Consider the following 14767-nt stretch of genomic DNA (forward strand, 5'->3'; position numbering starts at 1 on the left):
CGAGGACCTCAGTGATTTGTACGGGGCACTTGGTTCTTCCATTATGTGTGTTTTCATTTACTGTTTTGGACCAAATGCTAATCAGGGAGCGTGTGTCTTTTTAGCAGCGTGGCCTAGAGGAAGGAGCTTGGGCTTGGGTGTCAGAGGACCTGGGTTCTAATCCTGGCTCTGCCACTTGTCTGCTGTGTGACCTTGGGCAAGTCACCTCACTTCTCTGGGCCTCAGTTCCCTCATCTGCAAAATGGGGTTTCAGTCCTGGTCTCCCTCCTACTAGACTGTGAGCCCCTTGTGGGACCTGATTATTTTGTATCTACTCCAGTGCTTAGTACAGTGCTTGGCACATAGTAAACACTTAACAAATATCACAGTCGTGATGATGACGACGACGATGATTTCGGGGTAGAAAATTGAGTGCTGTCAGAAGAAACAGATGTGTACACGCAGGCAGCATCAGTTCAAGGAACACATACTATAATGCCAGTTTTCCTCAAGGTGGGATTTGTCAAGAGCCTAGTCCCCATGTTACAAGAGAAATGAGCATATATGGGAGTGTCTCACTCAAGAATGGCATATAAACAAGGTGAGGACACCAGTAGCCATCTCCTGCAGAGGAGGGCATGCTGTTACCAGACTGAGCCCCCTCCTTCCTCTCCCCCTCCTCCCCCTCTCCATCCCCCCCGCCTTACCTCCTTCCCTTCCCCACAGCACCTGTATATATGTATATATGTTTGTACGTATTTATTACTGTATTTATTTATTTATTTTACTTGTACATATTTATTCTATTTTATTTTGTTAATATGTTTTGTTTTGTCCTCTGTCTCCCCCTTCTAGACTGTGAGCCCACTGTTGGGTAGGGACCGTCTCTATGTGTTGCCAACTTGTACTTCCCAAGCGCTTAGTACAGTGCTCTGCACACAGTAATCGCTCAATAAATACGATTGATTGATTGATTGATTGCTATGGCATAGTCCATGGCTTCAGGCTGCACTTCCAGTACCTAATGGTAGGCATGTCTTCTTCCCTTTACCAAATAATAATAATAAAAAGACCTTGCTCTAAATAACGCATGCACCCATGCTCTAAAAATTCTCCTTTGCCGTCGACGTTGGAGCTAGTAGATGGGGTTCCTTGTGCTGACAGGGCTGTGGTAATATTCCTGTGGAATTCCTTGTGAGTATCTTTGTTCTCCAGGACTCTAATGTCGAGTCATCCTGGTGGTTTGGAGGCCCCTCTTTTTTTAACCACATCACCGTCAGCTTGGAGAGTATCAAACCGTAGGTCCCGCTGGTATACAATTGTCTCTGTATTTTGATCGGTCAACCAATCCATCAGTGGTATTTGTTGAGTGCTTACCATGTGCAGAGCACTGTGTTAAGCCCTTGGGAGAGTACAGTAGAGTAGAGTTGGTAGACACGATCCCTACCCACAAGGAATTTACAGCTCTCTACACAGTTTTGGTAGATCTTCTGAAAGCATATAATAATAATAATAATAATAATGATAATAATAATGGTATTTGTTAAGTGCTTACTGTGTATCAAGCCCCGTGATAGATACGAGCTAATCAGGCTGGACACAGTCCCTGTCCTACTTGGGGCTCCCATTCACAGATGAGGTAACTGAGACAAAGAGAAGTTAAGTGACTTGCCCAAGGTCACACAGCAGACAAGTGGCGGAGCTGGGATTAGACCCATTACAGGTGTACTCCAGGAGACTTATGTAACGTGATCCTCGAATAGGTGGGTGATTTGTGCACCGTCATGTTATGGGATATGCTTTCCGGCAGTCTTAAATGTAGTTTGTTCGGTTCCTGTTCCAGAATGAGCCCTGATGTGACATCTGAGCTCAACAGGTAATTAAAAAGTACATTCTAGATCAGTCTCTGCCAGCCCCTTCCCCTTGTCCCTTCCTCTGCACTATTTTTAGGAACTTTCTTGACTCCTCTTTAATCAATGAATCATATTTATTGAGCACTTACTGTGTGCAGAGCATTGTACTAAGTGCTTGGGAGAGTACAGTATAACAGATGTAATAGTATTTATTAAGCGCTAACTGTGTGCAGTGACTTCTTTTAGTGTGTTGGGAAAGGTAGAATAAATATGAAACTTACTACTGATGTTTTATATAGAACAATATGACTCATGGATACCCACTTGGAGAAGATGGTTGAGGTGACTTTTCTATTTTTTTTTTTTTTTTTTTTTTACTTCCGAACAGTCAGTAGAAGCAGCATGGCTTAATGGATAGAGTATGGACTTGGGAGTCAAAGGACTGGGTTCTAATCCTGACTCCACCACTTGTCTGTTGTGTGACCTTGGGCAAGTCACTTAACTTCTCTGTGCCTCAGTTACCTCATCTGGAAAAATGGGGATGGAGACTGTGAGCCCTACGTGGGACAACTTGATGACCTTGTATCTACCCCAGTGCTTAGAACAGTGCTTGGCACATAGTAAGCCCTTAACAAATACCATTATTATTATTATTTACATGAGGGGTTAGCTTAGATTCTCGGATTTTTTTTATTTTAAAAGAACACGCTTCATGGCTTGGAAGCAGCATGGCATAAATGAAGAACTTCCATGAGTTGCTTGATTCATCCTGACTGACATGGCCCACCTCAGCATCAGCCCACTGAGATTTTCCCAGTATTCGACACAACCATTCAGGCCTCACCATTTCCAACTGGTCTCACCTCCAGCCAATGATCATCCCTCCTCCTCCTCCTACTGGACCTCAGCAATGAAGCAATCAATGGTATTTATCGAGTGCTTACTATGTGCAGAGCACTGTACTAAGAGCTTGGGAGAGTACGATACAAGAGAATTAGCTGGTACGTTCTCTGCCCATAACAAATGAACTCACATAAACCCGAGCTCTCAGTTTGCTGGAGAGAAAGCACGTACCCTGAGTCGATGCCAGATGATTCAGTTCTTGGAATAATGATAGATCTTTTAGACAAAAGAAAAAAAGATCTCCTTTAAGCTATATGAGAGGTTTTTGTTTCAAAAGCCGTTCATAATAGAGAGCGAACCCAGATAAAATTGTCAGCTGTGTGACTTTGGGCAAGTCACTTAACTTCTCTGTGCCTCAGTTCCCTCATCTGTAAAATGGGGATTAAGACTGTGAGCCCCCCGTGGGACAACCTGATCACCTTGTAACCTCCCCAGCGCTTAGAACAGTGCTTTGCACATAGTAAGCCCTTAATAAATGCCATTATTATGTTGTTATTATTAACATTTGTGAAGTATGCATTCATATCCTGGAGGCTCTCGCCTTCAATAAGAAAAATTTTAGAGGTCAAACAGACTTTTAAAAGAACTCTTCCAGAGCGTATTTAAGGGAGAGTAGTGGGGACTCAGAGGTGGGAAGGAATGGGTGTGTGTGTGAAACTGACAGGCAAACAAATAGTGAGGGATGTGAAGTTGTGGGTTTGGAGAGGGACAGATTCAATGGGTAGATGTAGGGTAGGTTCTCCTTGGAGCTATAAATCCAAATATTGAATTAACAATACATAATCTGATTTTTTTCTCTTCCTTCCCCGACCTGAGGAGAAAAGATTGAGGCATCATAAATGCGTAATAATAATAATTGTATTTGTTAAGCACTCACTGTGTGCCACACACCGTACTAAATGCTGGGGTGGATACAAGCCAATTGGGTTGGACACAGTCCCTGTCCCACGTGGGGCTCCCAGTCTCAATCCCCATTTTACAGATGAGTGATCAGGCACAGAGAATAATAATAATAATAATAATAATAATAATAATAATAATAATGGCATTTATTAAGTGCTTACTATGTGCAAAGCACTGTTCTAAGCGCTGGAAGTGAAATGCCTTGCCCCAGGTCACACCACAGACATGTAGCAGAGCCAGGAATAGCACCCATGACCTTCTGACTTCCAGTCCCATGATCTATCCACTATGCCGTGCCGCTTCTCTTGGCAGATCTTTTTGGTTTTCTGCCAGTCGAGGAGTATATAGCCTCTCCCTCATGTCTGAGTGGAGCATCTTTGAACTTAACCTCTGTGCTACAGCAGTTCCTGAGCTACGCAACCCAGTTTGGGGAGGAACGGAACCACTGAGAGCATTAGGGCTGCTCTGCTGGAACTATCCTTAAGCCAGACTCTATCTCACAGGTCTACCTGTAGAATTGCAGTGCTTAGAAAGGAACTTTTAAAGGTACTGCAGAGCCAGGAGAGTGTATAGTGGTGACTGAGTAATTCTCTGAGAAAGTGATGGAGGGAGGATGAGCTATTTGCATCCTACAGAGCTCAGGAAGGAGAGTGGGGCCCAATACTTATCCTTCTTCCCCTCATTTTCAATGCTTTATAATGATAATAGAGAGTGGAGGAGAGAAGGGAGAAGAACTAAGACCCGATGGGAAAAAAGGAAGATGTTAAAAATAGGCACAAAAAGATTTCTTTGGGGCTAGTCCAGTGGTTTAGCAGTAGTGCAGCATGGTGCCAACCTGGAGGCATAAGTTCTGAAAAAAACTGAACTTCAGGCCCAGGGCTCCTGGGGCAAGGGGGAGACTTGGGATTGACCCTCTGCTGCAATTGTATTGATTCCCTCTAGACTGTGAGCCCATTGTGGGCAGGGATTGTCTCTCTTCATTACTGTATTGTACTTTCCAAGCACTTAGTATAGTGCTCTGCACACAGTAAGCGCTCAGTAAATATGATTGAATGAATTTCCATCTGTTTTCTGGGTTTCAGTGGATTGGCCAGTCTGCTGGGCTGGTTAGAGGAAAGGAGCTTTTAGGGATAGGTGCCCACTCCACGGGGCAGTGGAGATGATGGCCCCCACAGCTTTCTCAGCTGGACTTCCAAACTTACTCATCCCAGGTCTCCGGCAAGGCTTGAATGTTTCCAGATGGGACTGAAAAGACCCAAAATGGTGGCTTTCTGGCCTATTGTAAGCTCTTTTTCCCTGTCCCTCTCCCAGTCTGCATCCTCCCCTAAAATCTCTACCCCCTTCTTGCCCCTATGCTCAATATGATAAGGTCAAAATTCATTTCGAAGAAGGGATTTTTAACCAGTATTAGTTGGAAAATAAAAATTGTGGCTGCTTGATGAAATGACTGTAGATTAGATTTGTCTGTACTCAGCAGGCCAGGCAAATTTCCACAATACCAGTCACTGGGCAGAGCTTCTGATAGTGAGATTTGATGATGGATACAATGGATGATGCTACTGGCCTGGTGGAAAGAGCACCGGCCTGGGAGTCAGAAGACCTGGGTTCCAATCCCGGCTCTGCCACTTGCCTGCTGTGTGACCAAGGGCAAGTCACTTAACTTCTCTGGGCCTCAGTTTCCTCATTTGTAAAATGGGGATTCCATGCCTGTTCTGAGTTCTACTTAGACCATGGGCCTCATGGGGGACAGGGCCTGTGCCCAATTTGATTAATTTGTACCTACCAGCGTTAGACACAGAACTCTTCTAATGGCTGGGAGATCTAGAAATAGAAGTGGGTAAAGAGTGCTTAAATACCACGATGATTATTCATATTATTATGAATAATAATCACAATAAATTAGGGAGCGGGGCAGGGGTGAACTACCAATCCTTTCCTTTAGTCTCCTGAAAAGTCCGCTGTACCCCACAGGCCATTGAAAGTGTTCAAATGGTATGTGGGAAAGACAGAGCCCATGACAGGCTAAAACATTTCAAGAAAGAATTGTTAAAGCAAGAAGAGATTCTAGTGTCGTTCACAATCTGATCCATCGTCATGTAGTTTTCCTGGAACTCTTATAATGGCTGGGAGATCTAAGGGAAACCTAGAAATAGAAGTGGTTAAGGAGTCATTGATCCTTCCTGAAACTCTTTTTCAGACTGCCATTTCCTTTGGGACAGCATCTCCTTGCAGGAATACAAGGATCCAGATGTGTAATGGGTAGGACAAGGAAAAGGAGGGCCAGGGTGGAGGGCGGGGGTGGGCAACCAGAGTACTTGCCCCAGAGCCCCTGGGGAATTGGGGCTCCAACTTTTCTGATTGGAAAGTGGGTGGGAAAAGAAGGATGAGATAGAGATAGTTCATAGTCACATCCCACCATAGTGGCTGCCAGCTCCCCAAGAGTTTCTGGAATGATAAGTCCCAGAAATAGGGCATACATGTAATAGTAGTACCTGTATTTTTTCAGTGCTTACTATGTGCCCAGCACTCATACTAAGTGCTGGGAAAAAAAGTAAACGGGTGAGATAAAGACACAATGTCTTGCCCCCAAGGGGCTCTCACAGTCTAAGATTAATTTGGAAGAGGGGATTGGAGGCTGGCAACAGACACGTAGGGAAAGCTGGTAATTTAAAAATATGACAGATGAGGACAACAGTAAAGACAAGGGCAATAAGGCATTGTGGGTAGAGGAGTAGGGTTTACAAGTGCTCCTGGATGTAATGTTTTTGGAAGCAGAAGAATGTCAGGGGAGATATACCTAGGGCTGGTCTTGATCTGCAATTGCAGACAGCATTGGTTGACCCTTTCTTGGCAGCTTAAAAGAGTAAAGACAGACCAGTCCTGTGATGGCACTCATCTCAGACCCCACTCCATCCTAGCTCTGACTCTTGTGGGAACTTGAAGCGTGCACCTCAGTATGTAGTTTGCTGTTTTCCTCCTTTTTTGGTAGAACACCCACCTCTGAATTCTCCCACGTAAAAATTCATGTAACAAATGTCTCAGGAGAGAATTTTAGATGATGTAAGACTTTTCTCCAGTTGAACCAACAGAATCAAATCCTTCCTGTGATGGATTCTACTGTGGCTATGGTGTTTCTCCTCACTCTCGACAGTAAAGAGCTTGAATTGATCAGCCTCTGTCCTTGTGCAATTCCTGTTATGTAACTTTTCTTGGCAGCCCTACTCCCTGGGTGTTTGACTTCTATTCCGGAAGGTATTGCGTTAGTATTCGTCCCAAAGTAATTGGCCAAAAATGAACATAAAAAAGAATGTCTGGCAGAATCGCCGGTTGATGTAACAAAATTAGGGTTAGGTTGGGGGAAACCAACAAACCCAAGGGCCCTATTAGAATTCAGAAGAGATAATGGACAGCAGGAGACTTGATGCTACAAGTATCTGGGGAATTGTTTGACTCTTAGTCTGCATTCACAACCTTTGCTTTTACAATAAATTAAACCAAAAAAAGCTGGAAATTATTGAGTAGCAAGGAACTGAGTTTCTACATTATTTCTCCACCTTATCAGTTACTTTTGCATTTTCTGAAAGTATGTTGCCTGGCCCTTTTTTTCCACTTGGGAGTTTTTTGGGGGTTTTGTGACAGTGCCGTGGAGGATCAAAGGTAAATCGTCTACTTTTCATTTGCCTAACCCAACCTTTTAGATATCTGTAAAGGAGAAAGGAGCAGAAGGAAAGAGAAACTTTCCTTTTATGTACTGTTTCCTGGTTAGTGGATCCCAAGTAATTAATTTTTTCATAGATTTTTCTGGATCTTTCTTTCTCCATAATTTTATTGAGAGTAAACCACAAAGTACTATGAGATTGTAATTCCTACCAAGGATTTATTTTGCCAAAGGCTTCAGCCGCATGTTTAAAGTCATAACTGAGGTGAGGTTTAAAATTGTGGAATTATGATTTTTGAAAATATTTCTCCCTTTATATATATATGTATACACACACACACACACACACACACACATGCACACATATATAGGCTTTTAGAGTACTCTTTATCCTCTGGAAATGAAGATTCTTCTCAGTCCCTGTCTTTTCTAGACCAGTAACTCACTTCTGAGCCTGAAGTCACTTGTTTGACCTTAGTGTTTCTAAAGCCAGAGGAAGTTATTTCTTGCCAGGTCTTAATAGTGTTTGAATAACACCTCTGAACTGTGCATGTCTACATTGTCAAAGTGAATTGTCAGGAATATTTGAATCGATCAATCAATGGTATTTATTGAGTACTTAGTCTGTGCCAGACACTAAACTAAGTGCTTGGGGCAGTACAGTACAGTTAGTAGACATGATCCCTGTCCTCAACGACCTTATCACCACCAAAGTGTGTTGACCCTAACGATTAGATTATTGTTAGAGGGAAGAGAATATGGTTTTTAATTGTTAAGATTCCCCAATTAACATTGGTGCTATTTCCCTAGTATAGAGAAGCAGCACGGCTCAGTGGAAAGAGCCCAGGTTTGGGAGCCAGAGGTCAAGGGTTCTAATCCCGGCTCCGCCACTTGTCGGCTGTGTGACTTTGGGCAAGTCACTTAACTTCTCTGTGCCTCAGTGACCTTATCTGTAAAATGGGGATTAAGACTGTGAGCCCCACTTGGGACAACCTGATCACCTTGTATCCCTCCCAGCGCTTACTTAGAACAATGCTTCACATATAGTAAGCGCTTAACAAATACCATCATTATTATTATTATGATTATAGGCCAGCATTAGTTGTACAGGAAAGACTGCTTATTATAATCCTTCACTTGCAAAATGCACAATAAAGGGCAGAAAATCCCACGAGAAGCAGTGTGGCCTAGTGGATAGAACCCAGGCCTAGGCATCAGAAGGACCTGGGTTCTAATCCCGGCCCCACCTCTTGTCTGTTCAGTGACCTTGGGCAAATCACTTCACTTTTCTGGGCCTCAGTTACTTCATGTTTAAAATGAGGATTAGGACTGTGAGCCCCATGTGGGCCAGGAACCGGGTCCAACCTGATTAGCTTGTTATCTACCCCAGTGTTGGTACAGTGCTTGGCATATAGTAAGTGCTTAACAAATGCCATAAAAAATAAATAAAAATGAGTCAGCAAATTCCCTATTTCTCCTTTGTTCTTTTTGGCAGGAAGAGCTGGGTCCGTTATTCTTGGGGAGCCTTCAGCTCGCACCCAGAAGCCTGGAATCTAGTAAGGGCTTAGTGCAGTGCTCTGCACCCACAAAGCCCTCAATAAATACTGTTGATTGATTGCTCGACAGTACCGGTTGGAGTCCTCAGTAGGTAATATCTGTTCACAAACATGAAGTAAGGATGGTTTATTGGATCTTAGTAGGATCACTAAAGCACTCACCCTAGTGATCAGGCAGGGCTCCAGACAAGCTCAGATAGCCCCCATAATCCTCTAAGCCTCCGCCCGGGACACAAAAATTCCTTGCCCCAGCATGGGCGAATGATTAAACGAGCCAGAATATAGGGTTGTCTCTTTCAAGATTGCCGTGGTTGATGGCCTATACCAACTTTTTATCACCTTGAGTTCAACTGAAGTCTCTCCTACCATAGTTACCTACATTTGAATTATTTTCTTTTTTCTTCCAGGTGAAGCAGAAAGAGCTCTACCTTTCATATGCAACATAAAGTTGAAGACTGAGATCCTGTGCACTTTGGGCAAAAACTGGTGCATTGGCCATTTTGGGTAATTACATCCTGAAAACAGCATTTCTGTGGGTTTTTTTAACCCTAATCTACAGGACACAGACTGTGAGATCTGGCCGATAAGCAGTACTCCTGATCATCTTAGATGTGTCGTTAGAGGAGGTGTCTTCTATCTATAGGGTGTGTTTCCTGGTTTCCTAGATTTACTGACAATCAGGACACAGGATCTTTCTCTTTGAGGCTAATAGCCCTGAATTATCCTACCTATGTCTTAGGCACTTGTTTACGTTACTATAAATAGTCTTTTCCAAAGACCAACTTTTCACTGTGCTTTTAGAAGAAGTTGATTTGGGCATCTTAATCTGAAAGTAGAAAAATATGTGGTTCAAAAATGAACATCACAGCAATTTTAAAAGCTGCTTAGAGAAAACATGATTCCCAAATCATGCATTGTTTTTCTCCAAATAAACATGCCCACAGATTCTAATTCTCTATGAAGTATTTTCAGAAAGGGTGTATCCATAACAGCAGATAGTGGTAACCACTCTAACAGCATGCTAAAATCTTTTCTAAAGAAGGATGCCCTTTACAAGTAAAATTGCTCTGATTAAGGTTGTTTTTCCCTTTTATGAAACTATAAGCAGGTGACAGAGGCTTCTGAAATATGAACTCTTTTCTTGACTTAAAAAAAGCACATGGAGGAACTTTAAGTGAAGCAGGAAGCATTAATAAGGAAATCAAAGGGATCAGAAGCTTCCCAATCACACTCCTTCCTTACGTTTTATGACTGTAAGTTCATTGTGGACAGGGAACATATCTACCAACTCTGTTGTATTGTACTCTCCCGAGGGCTTAGTATGGTGTTCTGCCCATTGTAAGTATTAATTAAATATGATTGATTGATGGATGGAATTCATTACCGCAGGATGTTGTGCAGGGCAAAAATAGCAAGAAGGCTCAAGAAGAGATTAGATGAATTCATAGTGTTCAAAAATGGGTTAGTAAAGGGAAAGTTGGGGAGGGAAAGAGAAAAATTGGGGATGTTAGATGGACCCCCCTATGCATTAGAAAGGAAGTCGAGGAGGGCAACCTCCATACACTGTCTTCAAGCATCTTTTGGGGTCACTGGTGCAGATCGAGTCATGGACTGGATGGATCGCTTATTAACCCAGTAATGGAAGGAAATGCTTATGATCACATGTTCCTCTGTTTCTCTCTTCCCCGAGTCACATTATTTTGTCACGCATTTACCATTTTAAAATGAAGAAGAAATCAAACTGACTGACGATCCCAGGTAGCATTTTATTTTGGAGGTCGGTTTCCCCTGTTGCTACTTGCAGTGTCGAACCATGAGATGTTACATTCTGAGTGTCTCGGTAAGAGTGGGGATTATTTTAAACAGCTTATTATCATGCACTGCATGTTGCTTTACAAAAAACATTTTCTCTTGGTGTTTAGTTTTTCCTTATTTCTTGCACCAGTCAGTGGGTCATGGCTGAGACGACTAAGTGAAATTGTTTCAGAGGAGCAGTGGAAGGAGCAGTAGAGGAGCCCTGGTGGGCTGGAAGATCTTAGCTGGCAGAGGCGACGCCATCCCCAGCTGGCACCCCCACTGCTGCGGCCTCGGTAGTGGCAGTACTGGAATCCGCAGCAGAGCCATGGTGCCAACCCATGACTAGGACCATGGGGAATGGTTGTTCAAAACCCCATAGGGGCCCCGGTGCCAGCCCCGGCCCTCATGCCTGTGTCTGTGACTGCAGCGGCAGCTTTTTGAAACCCCTTAGGAAGCTGGGAGGGGGCCCGTGGAGGCATCGTCGGGGTGGGAAGATGGTGGTAGCAGCAGGTCATTGTGGAGTCTGGGAAGTGAAGGTGGGCAGAGGAGGGTGGCGGTGGAAGCATAGGCAGTAAGCATGTCAGTGCTTTCGTAGGGCTCCCTTAACATAATGGTGTGGGGGGACGGGGCTTCTGAGTCTCCATGGGACCCCTTGAGAAGGGGATCTGGGACTTAAGCCCCACGAGCCCCAGTAAACTTGTGCCTTCCCCAGTCAATCGACCAATCGCGTTTATTGAGCGCTTACTGCGTGTGGAGCACTGTACTAAGCTCTAGGGAGAGTACAGTATAACAGAGCTGGTAGACACGTTCCCTTGCCCATGATGAGGAATGTAATGAATTAAGCATACTTTTGAATATTTCCATTTTGTTCATTTTTAGGATATTCCAGAGTGCTACTTTCTGTCTTTGTATATATTTTTTAATTGTTAAGAAATGGACCTCTTAGACTAGGTAGCCGTTAATAGAGTTGTTTAAGTATTTGCACATGTTTACTGATGTAGAGATGAAAGTTTGTATGCAGTCAGGAAGACTCCCAGAGCCAGGTTTTACAATGCCCCTGGCAATTATTAATTGCCAGGGGGAGAGAGGTATGGGGATTCTGGCCCGGCTGCATCAGGGACTGGAGCTACTGGAGAAACTGGGGGCTACAGGCCATCTCGGTGGTTTGACCGAGGGCTCCAGGAAAGTGGCGTGGCGTGGCCAATGAAACCGAGGAGTCCAGCCAGCTCGACCAGGGAGGGCAGGAGCTTGGAGCCAGAGGGTGGCGAGGAGGAGGTAACTGGCTCAAACTAAACTGGGTTTCCATCACTTGGTACAAGGAGATGGGTCAGGACCAGGCGTCCACTAAGCGGGGAGGCCGCAGACACTTTCCCGCCCCTCCCCTGCTGGAGGCCCCACCACATGTGTAACTGGATTAAACAAATATCCTGGAGGTGGGAGAGAGCCGGGAGGGAGAGGGCCAAGTTTGGGTGGGTAGGAGGAAGGAACACTATTCAGAATAGCTGGGAGCTGCATGAAAGGAAGAGAGGGGAGGAGAGGGAATTGATTTACCAGCAGTGATTGGCTGTACCTTTGGGGATGGGGCATATGGGTCTTGGAGTAGTTCAGCAATTACTGCATGATGCATCTCTGGGTTGCACCTACTGTGGGGTAGCTGCAACCTGGGGTAGATCTGTATTTGACCACTTTGGGCATTTTAAAAATAATTTAACATTTGCACGTGATGAATTTTCTTTTGTGGTTGAGAGAGCAGGTAACAATTGAGATAAGCATGTATTATCATTTTGAAGTATTAGAACCGTATTTGATGGTTCTTGTTTTTGGAGTGAATTGCAGGCTTGTTAAATAATAAGTTTGCGATATGCCTTCTGACAGCAGTGGGTTGGAAGTGTTTTTTCTTTTTGGTTAGGGTTTTATTCTTCATAATTTTCAGTGATCGTATCGTATTTCTTATTTTTTAATTATATTTTCAAGTATTTAAAAACTTTTGGAAAAGTATTTCACTTAGATGTTTTTAAATTTCTAGGTTGAATGCAAGGAGGATCATTATGTTTGGATCAGTTTTTAGTTTTATTCAATTAATCTATACTTAGCTTGGTTTTCTCTTTGGCCTTTGATTACTTTTGGAGCTCTAACTTGTTTTTGTAGGATTCTATTTTTTTCTATGGGGTTGTGTTTGAAGAGATAAGGGGATCTTGGTTTTGCATATTGTGTTCTATCTTTAATTTGCTTGCTGGTGGTACAGATATGGAATCAGCATACTTGCAGACAATTGGTGGTGGAAGGAAGTTAAATAAACCATCAGGCCAGTGCATTTAGCTGAGTTATATATGTTGATCATCAAAGATGGTGTTACTTATAATAATAATAATAATAATAATAATAATGGAATTTGTTAAGCGCTTACTATGTGCCAATCACTGTTCTAAGTGCTGGGGGAGATACAAGGTAATCAGGTTGTCCCACGTGGGGCTCACATTCTTAATCCCCATTTTACAGATGAGGTAACTGAGGCACAGAGAAGTTAAGTGACTTGCCCAAAGTCACACAGCTGACAAGTGCCAGAGCTGGGATTAGAACCCACGACCTCTGACTCCCAAGCCCATGCTCTTTCCACTGAGCCATGCTGCTTCTCTAATGACGCAAGAAGCAATGCATTTAAGTTATTTTGTAAAGAAGTTTTCACATTTTTATGTAGTTTTAAATAGTTGAATGAACCATACAGGAACTTAATCGATAGCAATCCAACTATGATTACCTTTTGTTTAAAAAAACCCCTATTTGACAGCTTTGTTATTCATAATTATGCTTGATGAAAAGTTTGCTTTCAGAAATATCAAACATCTTCAATAGGCTGCCCATTTCTACTGGATAGGTGAAGTGGATTATTGAAAAACTTCTAGAAAATACAATGCCTGCCACATAGTTATGATTGCCTATTTGTATAGAGACTAGGATAAATAGATGCGATATCCATGGGGGAAATAAGGACTACTGCTTCAACATTTCCAGTAAGCTATTGTTTCTACCCTTCCAAAGCTCTCACTCATCTCGGGTCTCTGATAAAACCTGAGCGCTTCCAAACATCTGAAAAGACCCATTAGATCTTTTAAAGCTCCCTCAGTCAATCAAACAATCAATGAATCAATAAATTGGATTTATTGAGTGCTGATTGTGTGCAGAGCACTGTACTAAGCACTTGGGAGACTACAGTATCACAGGTTTTTTGGGGTTTTTGGTTATTTTTATGGTACTTATGTGCTTACTATGTGTCAGGCACTGTACTAAGCACTGGGGTAGAGGCCAGCTAATCAGATTGGACACAGTCCATTCCCACAGTCTCAATACCCATTTTACAGATAAGGTAACTGAGTTGGTAGACCCGTTCCCTGACCACAATGAGCTAGAAGGGGAGGCAGACATTAAATAAATAAATTATAGGTATTCAATTCAATCGTATCTATTGAGCACTTACTGTGTGCAAAGCACTTTACTAAGCACTCATATAGTTACATACATGAGTGCTGTGGGACTGAGAGGATTGAATAAAGGGTGCAAATTCAAGCACAAGGGTGATGCAGAAGGGAGTGGGAAAAGAGGAAATAAGGGCTTAGTCAGGGAAGGCCTCTGGGAGGAGATAGTAATGGCATTTATTAAGCACTTACTATGTGTAAAGCACTTTCTACGCGCTGGGCCTTGAAGGTGGGGAGAGTGATTGTTGGCTATGAAGAGGGAGAGTGTATCAGCCCAGAGTCTGAGGGATTGGTGGTGATTTTGTCAAGATCGAGGTACAGTGAGTAGGTTGGCATTAGAAGAGCAAAGTGTGTGGGCTGGGTTGTATAGAACATCGGGAAGGAAAGGTAGGAGGTGGCAAGGTGATTAGTGCTTTAAAGCCTGTGGTAAGGAGTTTCTGTTTGATGAGTAGGTGGATGGGCAACCACTGGAGGTTCTTGAGGAGTGGGGAAACATGGACCGAATGGTTTTGTAGAAAAATGATCGGGGCAGCAGAGTGGGGAGAGAGGGGAAGCATGGCGGGCAGCAAGGAGACTGATGCAGTAGTCAAGGCAGAATAGGAGAAGTGCTTGGATTAGCGAGGTAGCAGTTAGGATGGAGAGGTA

At 43.4% G+C, this 14767-nt stretch overlaps 1 protein-coding gene across 2 annotated transcripts in view; it reads left to right on the forward strand.

Annotated features, from left to right (window-relative positions):
- JAK2 (Janus kinase 2) overlaps positions 1 to 14767 on the forward strand; it is a 187711-nt gene that overhangs the window by 20042 nt on the left and 152902 nt on the right. For both annotated transcript variants that reach the window (XM_038769577.1, XM_038769575.1), the window contains exon 3: positions 9260 to 9356. The gene's annotated coding sequence lies outside the window, so the exon portion shown is untranslated. The remainder of the gene's footprint in view (positions 1 to 9259; positions 9357 to 14767) is intronic.

This window comes from Tachyglossus aculeatus, chromosome X4, assembly GCF_015852505.1.
Source record: "Tachyglossus aculeatus isolate mTacAcu1 chromosome X4, mTacAcu1.pri, whole genome shotgun sequence".
Taxonomy (NCBI): domain Eukaryota; kingdom Metazoa; phylum Chordata; class Mammalia; order Monotremata; family Tachyglossidae; genus Tachyglossus; species Tachyglossus aculeatus.